At 40.6% G+C, this 17,162-nt stretch overlaps 1 pseudogene; it reads left to right on the plus strand.

Annotated features, from left to right (window-relative positions):
- The first annotated feature begins 6,620 nt into the window (after positions 1 to 6,620).
- On the plus strand, positions 6,621 to 16,953 carry LOC101109263 (olfactory receptor 6C2-like; annotated as a pseudogene).
- The last annotated feature ends 209 nt before the right edge of the window (positions 16,954 to 17,162 follow it).

Below are 17,162 nucleotides of genomic sequence, written 5' to 3' on the forward strand. Positions count from 1 at the left end.
TTGGATTTATTAATAGGATTCTCATTATGCATGACTGGGTTTTGCCAGACAGGTTAGGCTTCATTCACAACTTTAGTACTTTAATGAGTCATTACTAAGATAACTGAGCTCTCTTCCAGATGGTGCTTTATCCTCTAGACAATGTTTGATCACATGATAAGGTCATGGGCCTCCAAGGACGAGAATGGAAACATCCAAAGCTCCAGAGTCTTAGACTCAGTATCCCGTCTACCACATTCTATTCATCAGACTAGTCACAGGACCAGCTAGGACCCAAGGGAAAGAAATTGAATCACTTACTGATGAAAGGAGCTAAAGAGACAGTACAGTGACTAGACAGAGGGAGGATCAGTCGTTTTTGCTATCTCCTTTTCATAGGCATGATATCTTCCAGTCAACTGATGTTATATTTTACAATACCTTGTCTATTTTGTCTGCAATATGCTATTTTGTTCCTAGTATTCAGGTGGATCCTAGGTAGTAAGGCACCTGGGGCTGCTCTTCAAATTGGTTTTCAATAAGTTATGGTTGAATAAATTCCCTGCTGCTGCTACTGCTAAGTCACTTCAGTCATGTCCAACTCTGTGCGACCCCATAGATGGCAGCCCACCAGGCTTCTCCATCCCTGGGATTCTCCAAGCAAGAACACTGGAGTGGGTTGCCATTTCCTTCTCCAGTGCATGAAAGCGAAAAGTGAAAGTGAAGTCGCTCAGTTGTGTCTCGAACCCATGGACTGCAGCCCACCAGGCTCCTCTGTCCATGGGATTTTCCAGGCAAGAGTACTGGAGTGGGATGCCATTGCCTTCTCCAGAATAAATTCCCTAGAAAACAATAAAGAACAGATTTTAGAAAAAGAAAAGAGTACTATGACTCTGACTTTGATCAATGATGATACATAAGTGAATAATATGGGTGTTATTTACTTGAATTTAAAACTGGAATTGATTCATAACTAAAGTGCTGTGCAAAACTTTCTTAGAAAGAAATAAAGTGCTTTAATTCTCAATATTTGTAATGTTTTAAAAATTATTTTATTATTCTTTCATTTTTAAATATTTTATTATAGCAATAAGGTCTTTTTAATCTTTTGACAAATTTTTCAAACTAGCAATATAGATTTATTACCACACAGCTCCATTTTCAATATTTATTCCAATTTTAGATACTTTGATATTATCTTGTTTGAAATAACTTGCATAAAAGCCCAATATAAAAATCTTTATTTATTTCCTTACTGGGATTAAAAAATGCATAACATAAAATTTGCCCTCCTGACCATTTATAAATGTATGGTTAGGTACTATTAAGTATTATCATACTGTTATGAGACGGATCTCCAGAAATTTACATTTTTCAGATTTGAAACTCTGTTCTCATTAAACTCTCGAGAGTCCCTTGGACTGCAAGGAGATCAAACCAGTCAATCCTAAAGGACTTCAACCCTGAATATTCATTGGAAGGACTGATGCTAAAGCTGAAGATTCAATATTTTGGCCACCTTATTCTAAAAGCCAATTCATTGGAAAAGATCCTGATGCTGAGAAAGACTGAGGGCAGAAGAAGAGGGCAACAGAGGATGAGATGGTTGGATGGCATTACTGATTCAATGGACATGAGTTTGAGCAAACTCCCAGAGATAGTGAAGGACAGGGAAGCCTGGTGTGCTGCAGTTCATGGGGTTGCAAAGAGTAGGGCATGACTTAGCAACTGAACAGCAACTCTCATTAAACAACTGTCCTTTACTCCCTTTCATCAGGCCCTGGTAAACATCATTCTGTTTTTCTGTTGCTATGAATTTGACTCCTTTAGATACCTCATATAAGTGGAATCATACAGTAGCTGTGGTTCTGTGGCTCACTTATTTCACTAAGCGTAAGGTACTCAAGGTTTCTTCACTCTGTAACATGACACAGGATTTCCTCACTTTTTAAGTTTGAATAATAAACCACTGTATGTATTAATATATACCACATTTTGTTTGTCTATTCATTGATGAACATTTTGGTTGTTCCCACCTTTGGGCTATTGAATATGTAAGTATGGTGTACAAATATCTCTTTGAGACCCTGCTTTCAATTCTTTTGGATACCTGTCCAGAAGTAGGACTGTTCACTTGGTAGTCCTGTTTTTTTTTTTTTTTTGAGTTTAATTACTACAAATTAGTTACACAAACTCAATTTATAAAATATTAAAAAAATTGAACTTAATACCCAGTCCCCCAGGCCCAGTGCATAGTGAGATGGACAAACCTCCAGGGATGGAAAGCAGATCCAGAGGAGGAGGGGTAGAGTAAACTGAGGGTTCTCCACGGCATCGTGACAGTCACCCATTCCACAGCACCTTGCCTCCCACCTGCCACCCATTGTCAGAAGGGAGTCCTGCTGTGGCCAGTATGTCACCAGGTCCTTAAAGCCCTGGGCTTTATGCTAGCTGCCTTGCTCTGCTGCCTGTTTCCTACTTTAGTTTGTTCTCAGTTTACTGGGGAATGGGACAGATGGAAACAGGCAAACCCAGTATGGGCAACATCTAGGCCATATCCAAGGTTGGCCAAAGTAAAAAGACTGGCCTCCCAGCAGGGTAGGAAGTTGAGCAGTGGTTCCAAGTCTATATCTTCCTTGGTTGTTGCTTTTTAAAATTCTGCAGTTGTTTTAAGCAACACAGTTTTTTAGACCAACCCGTTATTAAACTTTAAATTTTTCTTTACTGATTTTTTAAAGTTAAACAAACAAAAAAATTAAACAAAAAACCTACCACTCTTATTTTCCCCAACTTGTTCCATGAGAGTCCCCCTGCACTCCCCTCTGCTTTTGCATTTGATCATTTCTCCCTTTTCCCTCAGCTTGAAGCGTCTATGTCCAGTGTCTGTGAAGTGATGTCTTATCAGTGTCTCAGGATAAGAAATGGCAATCATTTCACCAGGTGCTGGAAACTGGTTAGCCTCGAGACAAGGGTTTCTAGGGCCACAGCTCAGGATGTGTATTTAATTACAGGGTCCCCAGAAACCCCTCTCCTGGCTACCACAAGCAATGGCTTCTTTTCTGGGCTAAGGAGCCAGACCTGGACTGTTTCCTCAGAGGCAGGGGCCCCATAGACTATGCTGGGGCTTCCTCTTTGACCAGAGCTGGGCTCCCTTGAGACTTGAAGACTTCAGGCTGTCCTGTAAGATGAGCCACCATGATCCTGCCTCTACCAACTCACATGATGCCCAGTCCCTCTGCCTAATTCAGTACCACATCTGGCCTCCCTTCTCTGGGCCTGCACCCCTCAATGGGCTACAGCCTGCACAGGGATCAGTTGCAGGCTTAAAGGGAAGCTATGAATCAGGCCAGAGTTTGCTTCAAGTCCAAGAAAAAAGTTGTCTTACTGTTGGAGGCTAGTCTTTCAAATCCTGGAGCCAGCCCTGCCAGTCTAAGGATGATTTTGTCCTTTGGTGACCATCGTTTTCTTTCTCTGAAATGTCTTTAATGATAATGTTGTTGACTCAGATTTTCATGAAAAAGAAAAAGAAAACAAAAACAAAAACTACCTCTTGGGTGACAGACATCCTGGTCTATTCCTCTCTGAGGAATCTTGTGGGAAAAGAATACAGTAGCTCCTGCTCTGTTTACATGTCTCTGTGGAGAAAGAAATCCTGCCTGCCCTGGGGTGTTGTGTGTTTTTGTCTGTTGCCATCCCAGGCCTGTGATAGGGGCTTGTGGCTACATTGTAATGTCTGGGCCATATCTGGGAGTCCTTCCCGCCTGCCCAGCCAGGCACCAGCCACCCCCTTGAAGAGGCTGACATTTCCTTCCTATAATGAAAGGCACAGGGAGCATCACCTCCCATGACACCATCTTCAGGAGCTCTGGCGACATGTGCATCCATGGGCCTCCCCCTGGGCGACATACCTGAGGCCCACCTCTACCCACAGTCCTGTACAGGAGTCAAGTAAACAGGATGTCTCTGAGCCCATGTCCCCAAAGGGCCAGCCAAGGGCTGCCCTTCAACCTGACTCCATCAGTCCTGCATGACCAAGCGATAGTTGGCAGACTCTGCTACCCAGGACTTCTACTACCTCCCACCCTGCCATCTGGCAAGGAATGGGCCCTTTTCTGCGAATTGAGTACCTGTGGAAAGGTGACCAATTAGTGTGAAATGCATGTTTAGGAAATGTTAGATACTGTATTTGAACCAATAATGGTGAATCCTTCTGCAAATAAATAAATAAACTTAATTTCTATTTCTTTCTTGCTTCATGGTGGTGGTTTAGTCATTAAGTCGTGTCAAACTCTTGCAACCCTATACCTGTAGCCCACCGGACTCTTCATCTATGAGATTTCCCACGCAAGAATGCTGGAATGGGCTGCCATTTCCTTTTCCAGGGGATTTCCTGACCCAGGGAATGAACCTGCTTCTCCTGTACTGCAAGTGAAGTGAAGTGAATTGAAAGTCGCTCAGCCATGTCCGACTCTTTGTGACTGCCTGGACAATACAGTTCATGGAATTCTCCAGGCAAGAATACTGGAGTGGGTATTCACTCCCTTCTCCAGGGGATCGTCCCAACATAGGGATTGATCCCAGGTCTCCTGCATTGCAGGCAGATTGTTTACCAGCTGAGCCACCAGGAAAGCCCTTCCTGTACTGCAGGGAGATTCTTAACTGACTGAGCAATCAGGGGATGTGTTACTGAAATTCATTATAGGGCGTTATCTCAGTATATCTGTGTGGCTGTTCTCTGTCCAGATTTGTATTAATTCTACTGCATTTATAGCTTTGATGTGATTGGAGTAGAGGGATGCCTGTATACATTAGATACAGAGACATCCATCGTATCTTCTGGTTCTCAGTTACCTATTTGCATGCATCACTCTGTGACGCCTCTTGTTCCTCTTGTGCATTTTCCTCTTCAAGTTCAGTTGTTCTCTGTGTAAGTTTCAAGACATTTTCATATTCCTGTGACATACTGTGAAAAATTGTGAGATATCTGAGATTCTTTACCTATGTGTCACTGCTTCAGTTCAGTTCAGTTCAGTCACTCAGTCATGTCCGACTCTGCAGCTCCATGAACCGCAGCACGCCAGTCCTCCCTATCTATCATCAACTCCCGGAGTTTACTCAAACTCATCTCCATTGAGTCAGTGATGCCATCCAACCATCTCATCCTCAACTGTCCCCTTCTCCTCCCACCTTCATTCTTTCCTAGCATCAGGGTCTTTTCAAATGAGTCACCTCTTTGAATCAGGTGGCCAAAGTACTGGTATTTCAGCTTCAACATCAGTCCCTCCAGTGAACACCCATGACTGATCTCAGGATGGACTGTTGGATCTCCTTGCAGTCCAAGAGACTTTCAAGAGCCTTCTCCAACACCATAATTCAAAAGCATCAATTCTTCGCTAGGCATGAAAAAGTCATTTATTTATTAATATATTGATGTCAATCTTAGGGCTTCCCAGGTGGCGCTAGTGGTAAAGAACCTGCCTCCTCATGCAGGAGATGTAAGCAATGCTGATCCAGTCCCTGGGTCTGGAAGATCCCCTGGAGAAAGAAATGACAAACCACTCCAGCATTCTTACCTGGAGAATCCCATGGACAGAGGAGCCTGGCAGGCTACAGTCAATGGGGTCACAAAAAGTTGGACATGACTGAAGTGACTTAGCAAATGCACATGTCAATCTTAAGAGCAGGAAAGTGTGATTAGGCTTTCCAAGTTTTTTTAATCTGTGTTCAAGAGACAGCTAAGTATTGCCTATTGATATTCTACTTAGATATCCATATGGGAAAGAAATCCAGATATCTGTCAAGTTTTCTTCTTTGCTTGTGTTAATATCTGTGGAGGCTGGCACAGAACCCCCAACCTTATTTAGAACCACTAAAATCTCACAATTATTCTCCAGTTCTCTTATCCTCTGTTAAAGAGATTTAATAAAATCTCTGAGGATGAATAAGCATTCTGCCCACAGAATAAAATGCATATTGATCAAAAATATTTCATTAATCTTAGTTTCATACACTTGAAATACAAATCCCAAGAGTGTGCTCTATCATCACAACTCTTGGTTAAAGCTGAAGTTTAGCTCTGTCTAAATAAGAGATGATATAAGTGGTTCAAGGAAAGATCTAGCATGGAAAGAAGGTCATTTATAAGCACTTTAAAGCTTCATCCTCCAAGAAAACATTGGGATCTATTCATCATATCTGGGTTTTCTTGAAAATAATTTTGATTGTATTGGTTTTAAAAGACTGGATAGGGGTCACAAAACATATATTTTGAGTATGTCAATATCCTTCTGAAATATTTCAACACTGATATAAGGCCACCTAAGTGAATTAATGTTAAGTGAGAGGAGAAAAGGAATAAATGAGAAAGGTATTAAGGGCACACATATAATAAGACCAGGTAACAAACTAAATGGGAGAAAAAAAAGAAATATAGAATGTTACTCTAAGAAATTTAGGACTGACAGGGAAGGAGTGAAAACAGTGAGTATCACATCTAAAATCTTGAAATATGCATTATGAGCACAACATAAAATTCATTGGTTTTGCCACCAGAAATCCATCTCAAAAGAATATTTTTCCCTCTTCTGAGTTTCTTCTCTCTCAGATTTCCACACAGTTTGGGAGGAAGTGTGGAGCCAGGAATGAGAAACCATACAGCAGTCACCATGTTCATCCTCCTGGGACTGACAGATGACCCACAGCTGCAGATTCTGACTTTCATATTCCTACTCATCATCTACATGTTGAGTGTAATTGGAAACCTGGCCATCCTCATCCTCATATTGGTCGATTCCCACCTTAAAACTGCGATGTACTTTTTCCTCCAAAATCTTTCCTACTTAAAAGTCTCATTCACTTCTACCTGCATTCCTAGATTCTTGTACAGTATATCATCAGGTGATAGGACCATTACCTATAAGGCTTGTATGCCAAGTATTTTTTAAAGACCTGTTTGGAATAACAGAATTTTTTCTCTTGGCTGCCATGTCTTACAGTTGCTACGTAGCCATCTGCAAACCCCTGCATTACATGACCATCATGAACCAGAGGGTCTGCAAAAGACTCATCTTCTGCTGTTGGATGACCACTGTGTTGATCATGATCCCACCATTTAGCTTGGAACTGAGCCTGGAATTCTGTGACTCTAGCGCTCTTGACCACTTTTTCTGTGATGCTAAACCTGTCCTGAAGATCACATGCTCAGATACATGGTTCATGGAGAAGATGGTTATCATCTGTTCTGCATTAATCCTCATAATCACTCTCATGTTTGTGGTTTGGTCCTATGTAAGTATTATCCAAACAATTCTAAGATTCCCCTCTGCCCAGCAATGGAAAAAGGCATTTTCCATCTGTTCTTCCCACATGATCATGTTCCCATTACTTATGGCAGCTGTATATTTATCTATATCAAGAATTCAGGAAAAGATGAAATGGAAATTAATTTAGCATCTCCCCCATGCTAAATCCATTTGTCCAAACAAGTGAAACAAGACTTTAATGAATTAGTCAGAAAAATTACATTCTTCTCAAGGAGTTATGGGAAGCAACAGTTAGAACTGGACATGGAACAACAGACTGGTTCCAAATAGGAAAAGGAGTATGTCAAGACTGTATATTGTCACCCTACTTATTTAACTGGTATGCAGAGTACATCATGAGAAATGCTGGGCTGGAAGAAGCACAAGCTGGAATCAAGATTACCGGGGGGAAATACCAATCACCTCAGATATACAGATGACACCACCCTTATGGCATAAAGTGAAGAAGAATTAAAGGGTCTCTTGATGAAAATGAAAGAGGAGAGTGAAAAAGTTGGCTTAAAGCTCAACATTCAGAAAAGGAAGATCATGGCATCCGGTCCAATAACTTCATGGCAATTAGACAGGAAAACAGTGGAAACAGTGGCTGACTTTATTTGTTGGGGCTCCAAAATCACTGCAGATGGTGATTGCATCCATGAAATTAAAAGACTCTTACTCCTTGGAAGGAAAGTTATGACCAATCTAGACAGCATATTAAAAAGCAGAGACATTACTTTGTCAACAAAGGTCCGTCAACAAGGCTATGGTTTTTCCAGTGGTCATGTATGGATGTGAGAGTTGGGCTATAAAGAAAGCTGAGCGCTGAAGAATTGATGCTTTTGAACTGTGGTGTTGGGGAAGACTCTTGAGAGTCCCTTGGATTGCAAGGAGATCCAACCAGTCCATCCTAAAAGAGATCAGGCCTGGGTGTTCATTGAAAGGATTGATGTTGAAGCTGAAACTCCAATACTTGGCCACCTGATGCGGACAGTTGACTCATTTGAAAAGACCCTGATGCTGGGAAAGACTGAGGGCAGGAGGAGAAGGGCATGACAGAGGATGAGATGGTTGGATGGCATCACCGACTCAAGGGACATGGGTTTGGGTGGACTCCGGGAGTTGGTGATGGACAGGGAGGCCTGGTGTGCTGCAGTTCATAGGGTCGCAAAGAGTCAGACACAACTGAGTGACTGAACTGAACTGAACTGAAAGATTGTTTCAATATACAAAGTCTAACACAAGAAAAGCAGTAGCTCAAAACTCAATTTATTAATAAATTAATAATTTAGCAATGCTGCTGCTGCTAAGTCACTTCAGTCGTGTCCAACTCTGTGTGACCCCATAGACGGCAGCCCACCAGGCTTCCTATCCCTGGGATTCTCCAGGCAAGAACACTGGAGTGGGTTGCCATTTCCTTCTCCAATGCATGAAAGTGAAAAGTGAAAATGAAGTTGCTCAGTCATGCCCGACTCTTCGCGACCCCATGGACTGCAGCCTACCAGGCTCCTCCATCCATGGGATTTTCCAGGCAAAAGTACTGGAGTGGGGTGCCGTTGCCTTCTCCTAATTTAGCAATAATAACATATTATTAAATTACTAGTAAATATTAATAAAACAAGGTGTAGCTTAATGCTTATTAGGGAGTTATGCCCTTGGATTATAACATTTAGGAGACTTGCACTGGTACAAAAAAAGAAGACAATTTGATATTAGTAATTTTAAAGTCTATCATATACGTTGTAACAAATAAAAAAGAAGGTGTCATAGTTTTATGTGTCAACTTGACAGAACTAATGAACACCCATATAGCTGATAAAATATTTCAGAGTGTGTCTGTAAAGGTGTTTCTGGGAAGGATTAGTATTTGAATCTGTAGACTGGCTAAAGAAAATGGCCCTCAAAAAAGCAGGTGGGCATCCTCAAATTTGCTGAAGGCCTGACTAGAACAAAAAGGCAGAAGAAAGGTGAATATGGTCTCCACTTGAAACTGGGCAACATCTTATCTTGCTTTGGCGCTGACAGTTCTGGTTCATGGGGCTTCAATCTTGGACCAGGATTTCCAAGATTGGCACCCTGGTTTTGTTTATTTGTATTTTTTGCCTTGCTGTGTGTCATGGAGGGATTAAACCATCACACTCTGCATTGGCAGTGCAGAATCTTAACCATTGGACCACCAGAGATGTCCAGGCCCCCAGATTTTAAAGCCTTCAAACTTGTTTCCCTTGGGCTTAGCTGGTAAGAATCCACCTGCAATGCAGGAGACCTGGGTTTGATCCCTGTGTTGGGAAGTTCCCCTGAAGAAGGGAAAGACTACCCACTCTAGTATTCTTGCCTAGAATTCCATGGACTATATAGTCCGCAGGGTCACAAGAGTTGGACACGACTGAGTGATGTTCACATTCACTTTTTCAAACTTGAAATAGAACTGAAACCATGAATTTCCCTGGTTCTTCAGTTTGCAGATGGCAGCTTGTTGGATTTCTCAGACTCCATGATTATGTGTTTCAATTACCATGATAAATCTCACCCTATGTCTATCAATTCAGTTCAGTTACTCAGTGGTGTCTGGCTCTTTGAGACTCAATGTACTGCAGCATGCCAGGCTTCCCTGTCCATCACAGACTGTTGGAGCTTGCTCAAACTCAAGTCCATTGTGTTGGTGATGCCATCCAACCATCTCAACCTCTGTGATCCCCTTCTCCTCCCACCATCAATCATGCCCAGTATCAGAGTCTTTTCAAATAAGTCAGTTCTTTGCATCAGGTTGCCACAGTATTGCAGTTTCAGCTTCAACATCAGTCCTTCCAATGGATATTCAGGACTGATTTCCTTTAGGATGGACTGTTGGACCTCCTTGCAGTCCAAGGGACTCTCAAGAGTCTTCTCCAACACCACAGTTTAAAACCATCAATTCTTCAGTGATCAGCTTTCTTTATAGTCCAACTCTCACATCCATACATGACTAATGGAAAACCATAGCTTTGACTAGATGGGCCTTTGTTGGCAGAGTAATGTCTGCTTTTAATATGCTGTATAGGTTGGTCATAACTTTCCTTCCAAGGAGTAAGCGTCTTTCAATTTCATGGCTGCAATCACAATCTGCAGTGACTTTGGAGCCCTCCCAAAGTCTGTCATTGTTTCCATTGTCTCCCCATCTATTTCCCATGAAGTGATAGGACCAGATGCCATGATGTTAGTTTTTTGAATGTTGAGTTTTAAGTCAACTTTTTAACTCTCCTCTTTCACTTTCATCAAGAGGCTCTTTAGTTCTTCTTTGCTTTCTGCCATAAGGCTGGTGTCATCTGCATATCTGAGGTTATTGATATTTCTCCTGGCAATCTTGATTCCAGCTTGTGCTTCCTCTAGCCCAGTGTTTCTCATGATGCACTCTGCATATAAGTAAAATAAGCAGGGTGACAATATACAACCTTGGTGTACTCTTTTCCTGATTTGGAACCAGTCTGTTGTTCCATGTCCAGTTCTAACTGTTGCTTCCTGACCTGCATACAGATTTCTCAGGAGGCAGGTCAGGTGGTCTGGTATTCCCATCTCTCTCAGAATTTTCCAGTTTATTGTGATCCATACTGTCAAAGGCTTTGGCATAGTCAATAAAACAGAAATGGATGTTTTTTCTGGAGTTCTCTTGCTTTTTCCATGATCCAAGGGAAGTTAGCAATTTGTTCTCTGGTTCCTCTGCCTTTTCTAAATCCAGCTTGAACTTCTGGAGTTTATGGTTCATGTACCGTTGAGGCTTGGCTTGGAGAATTTTGAGCATTTCCTTACTAGCATGTGAGATGAGTGCAATTGTGCAGTAGTTTGAGCATTCTTTAGCATTGCCTTTCTTTGGGATTGGAATGAAAACTGACCTTTTCATTAAGAAAAAAAAAAAAAAAAAGAAAACTGACATTTTGCAGGCCTGTGGCCACTGCTGAGTTTTTCAAATTTGCTGACATATTAAGTGCAGCACTTTCACAGCATCATCTTTCAGGATTTGAAAGAGCTCAAGTGAAATTCCATCACCTCCACTATCCTTTTTTTTTTTTTTTTTGTAGTGATGTTTCCTAAGGCCCACTTGACTTCACATTCCAGGATGTCTGGCTCTAGATTAGTGACCACACCATCGTGATTATCTGGGTCATGAAGATCTTTTTTGTATAGTTCTTCTGTGTATACTTGCCATCTCTTCTTAATATCTTCTCCTTCTGTTAGATCCATGCCATTTCTGTCCTTTATCGAGCCCATCTTTGCATGAAATGTTCCCTTGGTATCTCTAATTTTCTTGAAGAGATCTCTAATCTTTCCCATTCTATGTTTTCCTTTATTTCTTTGCATTGATCGCTAAGGAAGGCTTTCTTATCTCTCCTTGCTATTCTTTGGAACTCTGCATTCAAGTGGGTATATCTTTCTTTCTCTCTTCTGCCTTTCACTTCTCTTCTTTTCACAGTTATTTGTAAGGCCTCCTCAGACTACTTTTTTTTTTTCTTTTTGTATTTCTTCTTCTTGGGGACGGTCTTGATCACTGCTTCCAGTACAATGTCACGAACCTCCATCCATAGTTCTCAGGCACTCTGTCTATCAGATCTAATCACTTGAATCTATTTGCCACTTCTACTGTATAATCATTAGGGATTTGATTGAGGTCATATCTGAATGGTCTAATGGTTTCCTCCACTTTCTTCAATTTAAGTCTGAATTTGGCAATAAGGAGTTCATGACCTGAGCTACAGTCAGCTCCCAGTCTTGTTTTTGCTGACTGTGTAGAGCTTCTCCATATTTGGATGTAAAGAATATAATCATTCTGATTTCAGTATTGAACATCTGGTGATGTCCATGGGTAGAGTATTCTCTTGTGTTGTTGGAAGGTGTTTGCTATGACCAGTGCATTCTCTTGGAAAAACTCTATTTGCCTTTGCCCTGCTTCATTTTGTAGTTCAAGGTCCAATTTGCTTGTTACTCCAGGTGTTTTTCAACTTCCTACTTTTGCATTCCAGTCCCTATAATGAAATGGACATCTGTTTTGGGTGTTAGTTCTAAGAGGTCTTATAGGTCTTCATAGAACCATTCAACTTCAACTTCCTCAGCATTATTGGCTGGGGCATAGACTTGGATTATTGTGATATTGCATGGTTTGCCTTGGAAATGAACAGAGATCATCTACATCTATATCTAATTTATAGCTCCTATTTGTTATGGTTATGTACAGTTTATTGTTTATACAGATTACATATATCCTATTCATTCAATTTCTCCAGAAAACTCTGATTAATAGAAATATTGCTACCAAGAATGATTCCAGATGAACAGAATTTTAAGGATGAGTTTGATGAATTGATTCTGGGGTTTCTGGAATGGCTCTCCAAGCTGATTGGGTTTAAAGATGCTAACAACTTTATTTCCCATAATAAAGAGAGCCCTGATAGTCTATGGCCTGCACTATCATGTAATATATCTACACGGGCTACTCTATAATAAATCTCATCCTGTATCTATACCTATTTCTAACTTGTATCTCCCATTTTTTATGGCTATGTCCAGTTTACTCTTCAGGAGATAATTGGAAACTTCAAGTGAGCATTCCACCCAAAGATGAGCAAATGGTAGAAACCAGTAAATACTGAATGGATCAAGAAGAGATGGAAAGAATACATGGAAGAACTGTATAAAAATGATTTTAATGAGCCAGATTGTGATGATGGTGTGGTTAGTCACCCAGAGCCCCAGACATTCTGGAGTGTGAAGTCAAGTGGGCCTTAAGAAGCATAGCTGTTAGTAAAGCTAGTGGATGCAATGAAATTCCACCAGAACTGTTCAAATTTCTAAAGGAAGATGCTATCAAGGTTTTGCATTCAGTATGCCAGCAAATCTGGAAGACCCAGCAGTGGCACAGGACTGGAAAAGATCAATCCTTACCCCAATTCCCAAGAAGGGTAATACCAAGGAATGTGCTAACCATTGGACAATTGCACTCATCCCCCAGGCTAGTAAGGTCATGCTTAAAATCTTACATGCTAGGCTTCAGCATTCTGTGAACCAAGAACTTCCAGATGTCCTAGCTGTGTTTAGAAAAGAAAGACAAACTAGAGATCAAATGCCAACATTCACTGGATAATAGAGAAAGCAAGGGAATCTCAGAATTTCTATCTCTGTTTCATCAACTATGCTAAAGCTTCTGACTGTGTGGATCATGAAAAACTGTGGAAAGCTCTTAGAGAGATGGGACTACCAGGCCATCTTACCTGTCTCCTGAGAAACCTGTATTCGAGTCAAGAAACAACAGTTAGAACCCTGTGTGGAACTACCGATTGGTTCAAGATCAAGAAAGGAGTAGGACAGGGCTGTCTGCTCTCACCTTGTTTGTTTATATACTGAGCACATCATGAGAAATGCCCTGCTGGATGAGTTAGAAGCCCAAATCAAGATAGGCTGGAGAAACATCAACAATCTCAGATATGCAGATGATACCACTGTAATGGCAGAAGGTGAAGAGGAACTGAAGAACCTCTTGATGAGGGTGAATGAGGAGAGTGAAAGAGCCATCTTCAGGCTAAATATTAAAAAAACTAAGATCATGGCATTCGGCCCTATTACTGCATTGCAAGTGGAAGGGGAAAAGGTGGAAGTAGTGACAGACTTACATTTCTTGGGCTCCAAAATCACCGTGAACGGTGACTGGAGACTTGAAATCAGAAGACGATTGCTTCTTGGCAGGATAAATGATGACAAATGTAGACAGTGTGTTGAAAAGCAGAGACATTACTCTGCTGACAAATATCTGTTTAGTCAAGGCTATGGTCTTGCCACTGATCATGTATGGTTGTGAGAGCTGGAGCGTAAAGATGGCAGAATGCCAAAGAATTGATGCCTTTGAACTGTGGTGCTGGAGAAGACTCCTGAAAATCCCTTGGACAGCAAAGAGATCAAATCTGTCAATCCTAGGGAGATTAACCCTGAATATTCACTGAAAGGACTGATGCTGAAGCTGAAGCTCCAGTATTTCGATCATCTGATGTGCACAGATGACTCATTGGAAAATTTTCTGATGCTGGTAAAGATTGGGGGCAGAAGGAGAAGAGGGCAACAGAGGATGAGATGGCTGGACAGCACCAGCGATGCAATGAACATGAACTTGGGCAAACTCTGGGAGATGGTGAGGGACAGGGAGGCCTGGCATGCTGTAGTCCATGGGGTCGCAAAGAGTAAGACTCGACTGGGTGACTGAACAACAACAACTCTTAATAAGCCACTAAAAAGAAACAATAAGCTAAGTGACTCTGTGTTGGATATTTTTGAACATATTTTTAAAACTAAGGGACACAGTGACTTTGGGTGGTTGTTCCTTAAGTCATTAATAAAAGTAGTGAGGGAAAGGATGAGTTAGGGGGTTCAAATTCCCAGCTTAGGTACTGCATGTATGACCTGAGGTTTCATTTTGCTCTATAGCTTCAGGGCTGAAATTGCTGAAGGTTAACTGCAGAATCTGATCCAGCAAAAGCTGCCTCTCTTCCCCCAGTGGCAGTGGCATCTCCAGCCCCAGAGGTACTGGCCTCTCTACTCACTTTCATCTGAAGTCATAAAACAAGTCTCAACAAACTTAATAAACTGACATCACATAAAGTATCTTCTCTGACTACAATGAGATGAAGCTAGATATCAATGAAAAGGAAAATGAAAAATTTACAAATATGTGATTTTAAACAATGCAAAACAGACAACCAATAAGCCACAGAAGAAATCACAATGGAAATTAGAAAATACTTAGAGATGAATGTAAACCAAAACATAACTTCCAAAACTGGCTCAAGAGGCAAGATAGGCAGTGCTTAAAGGAAATTTAGGTATGTAAATACACATCAATAAAGAAGAAAGATCTGTTTCTGATCTTACATTTAGATCTTTAATCCATTTTGAGTTTATTTTTGTGTGTGGTGTTAGAAAGTGATCTAGTTTCATTCTTTTACAAGTGGTTGACCAGTTTTCCCAGCACCACTTGTTAAAGAGATTGTCTTTACTCCATTGTATATTCTTGCCTCCTTTGTCAAAGATAAGGTGTCCATATGTGTTTGGATTTATCTCTGGGCTTTCTATTTTGTTCCATTGATCTATATGTCTGACACATGTACCCCAATGTTCATCGCAGCACTGTTTATAATAGCCAGGACATGGAAACAACCTAGATGTCCATCAGCAGATGAATGGATAAGAAAGCTGTGGTACATATACACAATGGAGTATTACTCAGCCATTTAAAAGAATTCATTTGAATCAGTTCTGATGAGATGGATGAAACTGGAGCCAATTATACAGAGTGAAGTAAGCCAGAAAGAAAAACACCAATACAGTATACTAACACATATATATGGAATTCAGGAAAATGGCAATGACGACCCTGTATGCAAGACAGGAAAAAAGACACAGATGTGTATAACGGACGTTTGGACTCAGAGAGAGAGGGAGAGGGTGGGATGATTTGGGAGAATGGCATTCTAACATGTATACTATCATGTAAGAATTGAATCGCTAGTCTATGTCTGATGCAGGGTGCAGCATGCTTGGGGCTGGTGCATGGGGATAACCCAGAGAGATGTTGTGGGGAGGGAGGTGGGAGGGGGGGTTCATGTTTGGGAACGCATGTAAGAATTAAAGATTTTAAAATTCAAAAAATAAAAAACTAAAAAAAAAATAATTTAAAAAAAAGATGAAAAAGAAAAAAAAAAAAGAAGAAAGATCTGATCAGGAGCCTAAACTTAACAAATTGAGAAACTAGACAAAGGAAAAATTAAACCTAAAGCATGGAGAAGTAAGATCATATAGAAGTATAAGAAAATGATAAAGATTACAACAGAGACAAATGAAACAGAGAATAAAGTGTAGAGAAATGAGTTTACTCAATCTGTGCTTGGGTCAAAGTGGAGTGGAAAATGAAATAAACAAGCAATTACAAAAACTTAAGAACCAGTTAAAAGACTGTATGGCAAGTTAGCTCAAGGAGATATCACAAAGTTCTGCAATCATTAGAATCAGTCACCCACTATTGATTTTTTAACTTTTTCCCTTTCTAAGTATAGAATTTATAGATTGTGCTTGGGAAAAACATAACCTTGAAATGAATGTATATCTTTCTTCAATCAATTTTTAGTTCATCCCAATTTGACATAAAACTTAAGAGTGTCACTTAAGTTATGAGACCTTCCTACAAAAACCCCACCCATGTGCTATGTCTACATTTTGTCTGTAGAAAAAATTAGTCAAAGAACAAATTGAATCAGAGCAGTGAATAAATGCAGAATGAAAGAAAAACAGTCAGCAAGATGAAATAATGATACTTTACCCATTAAGCAAAGTCAAGGACCTTTAGTTCTTCCTGAAGGACTATAGATAGTAGTCTTGAACCACGTCCTTTGACCTGTTGTTCAGATACTGAAACCCCCACCATGTGGAAGAATTTAACCGTGTGCTACTCACAAGCACATTGATCTCACATGACTCCTTAGAACCAGAAGGTTGGCAATGCTAACTCCCCATTACCCTACCACCATCCAATCGGAAGAAAGTCCACAAGCTGATCATTCCTTGCTCTTTGAACCTTTACTATAAAACTCCTTACTACCCTCTTCAGGTGGGGACACCCACTTTTGAGGACAGTAATCCCCTTTACCTGAAAAAGCAATGAGCTATTTCTTTCTACTTCATCCAAAACTCTGTCTCTAAATATTTTTTTAAAATCCATCTTTGCACTAATGTTTTTTTTAATTTTTTTATTGAAGGATAATTGGTTTACAGAATTTTGTTGCTTCTGTCAAATCTCAATGTGAGTCAGCCATAGGTATACATATATCCCCTCCCACCAGTGTAGAGAAGATAAGTTTTGGTGTTAAGAGA

The sequence above is a fragment of the Ovis aries genome, chromosome 3 (assembly GCF_016772045.2).
Source record: "Ovis aries strain OAR_USU_Benz2616 breed Rambouillet chromosome 3, ARS-UI_Ramb_v3.0, whole genome shotgun sequence".
In the NCBI taxonomy this organism is placed as follows: Eukaryota; Metazoa; Chordata; class Mammalia; order Artiodactyla; family Bovidae; genus Ovis; species Ovis aries.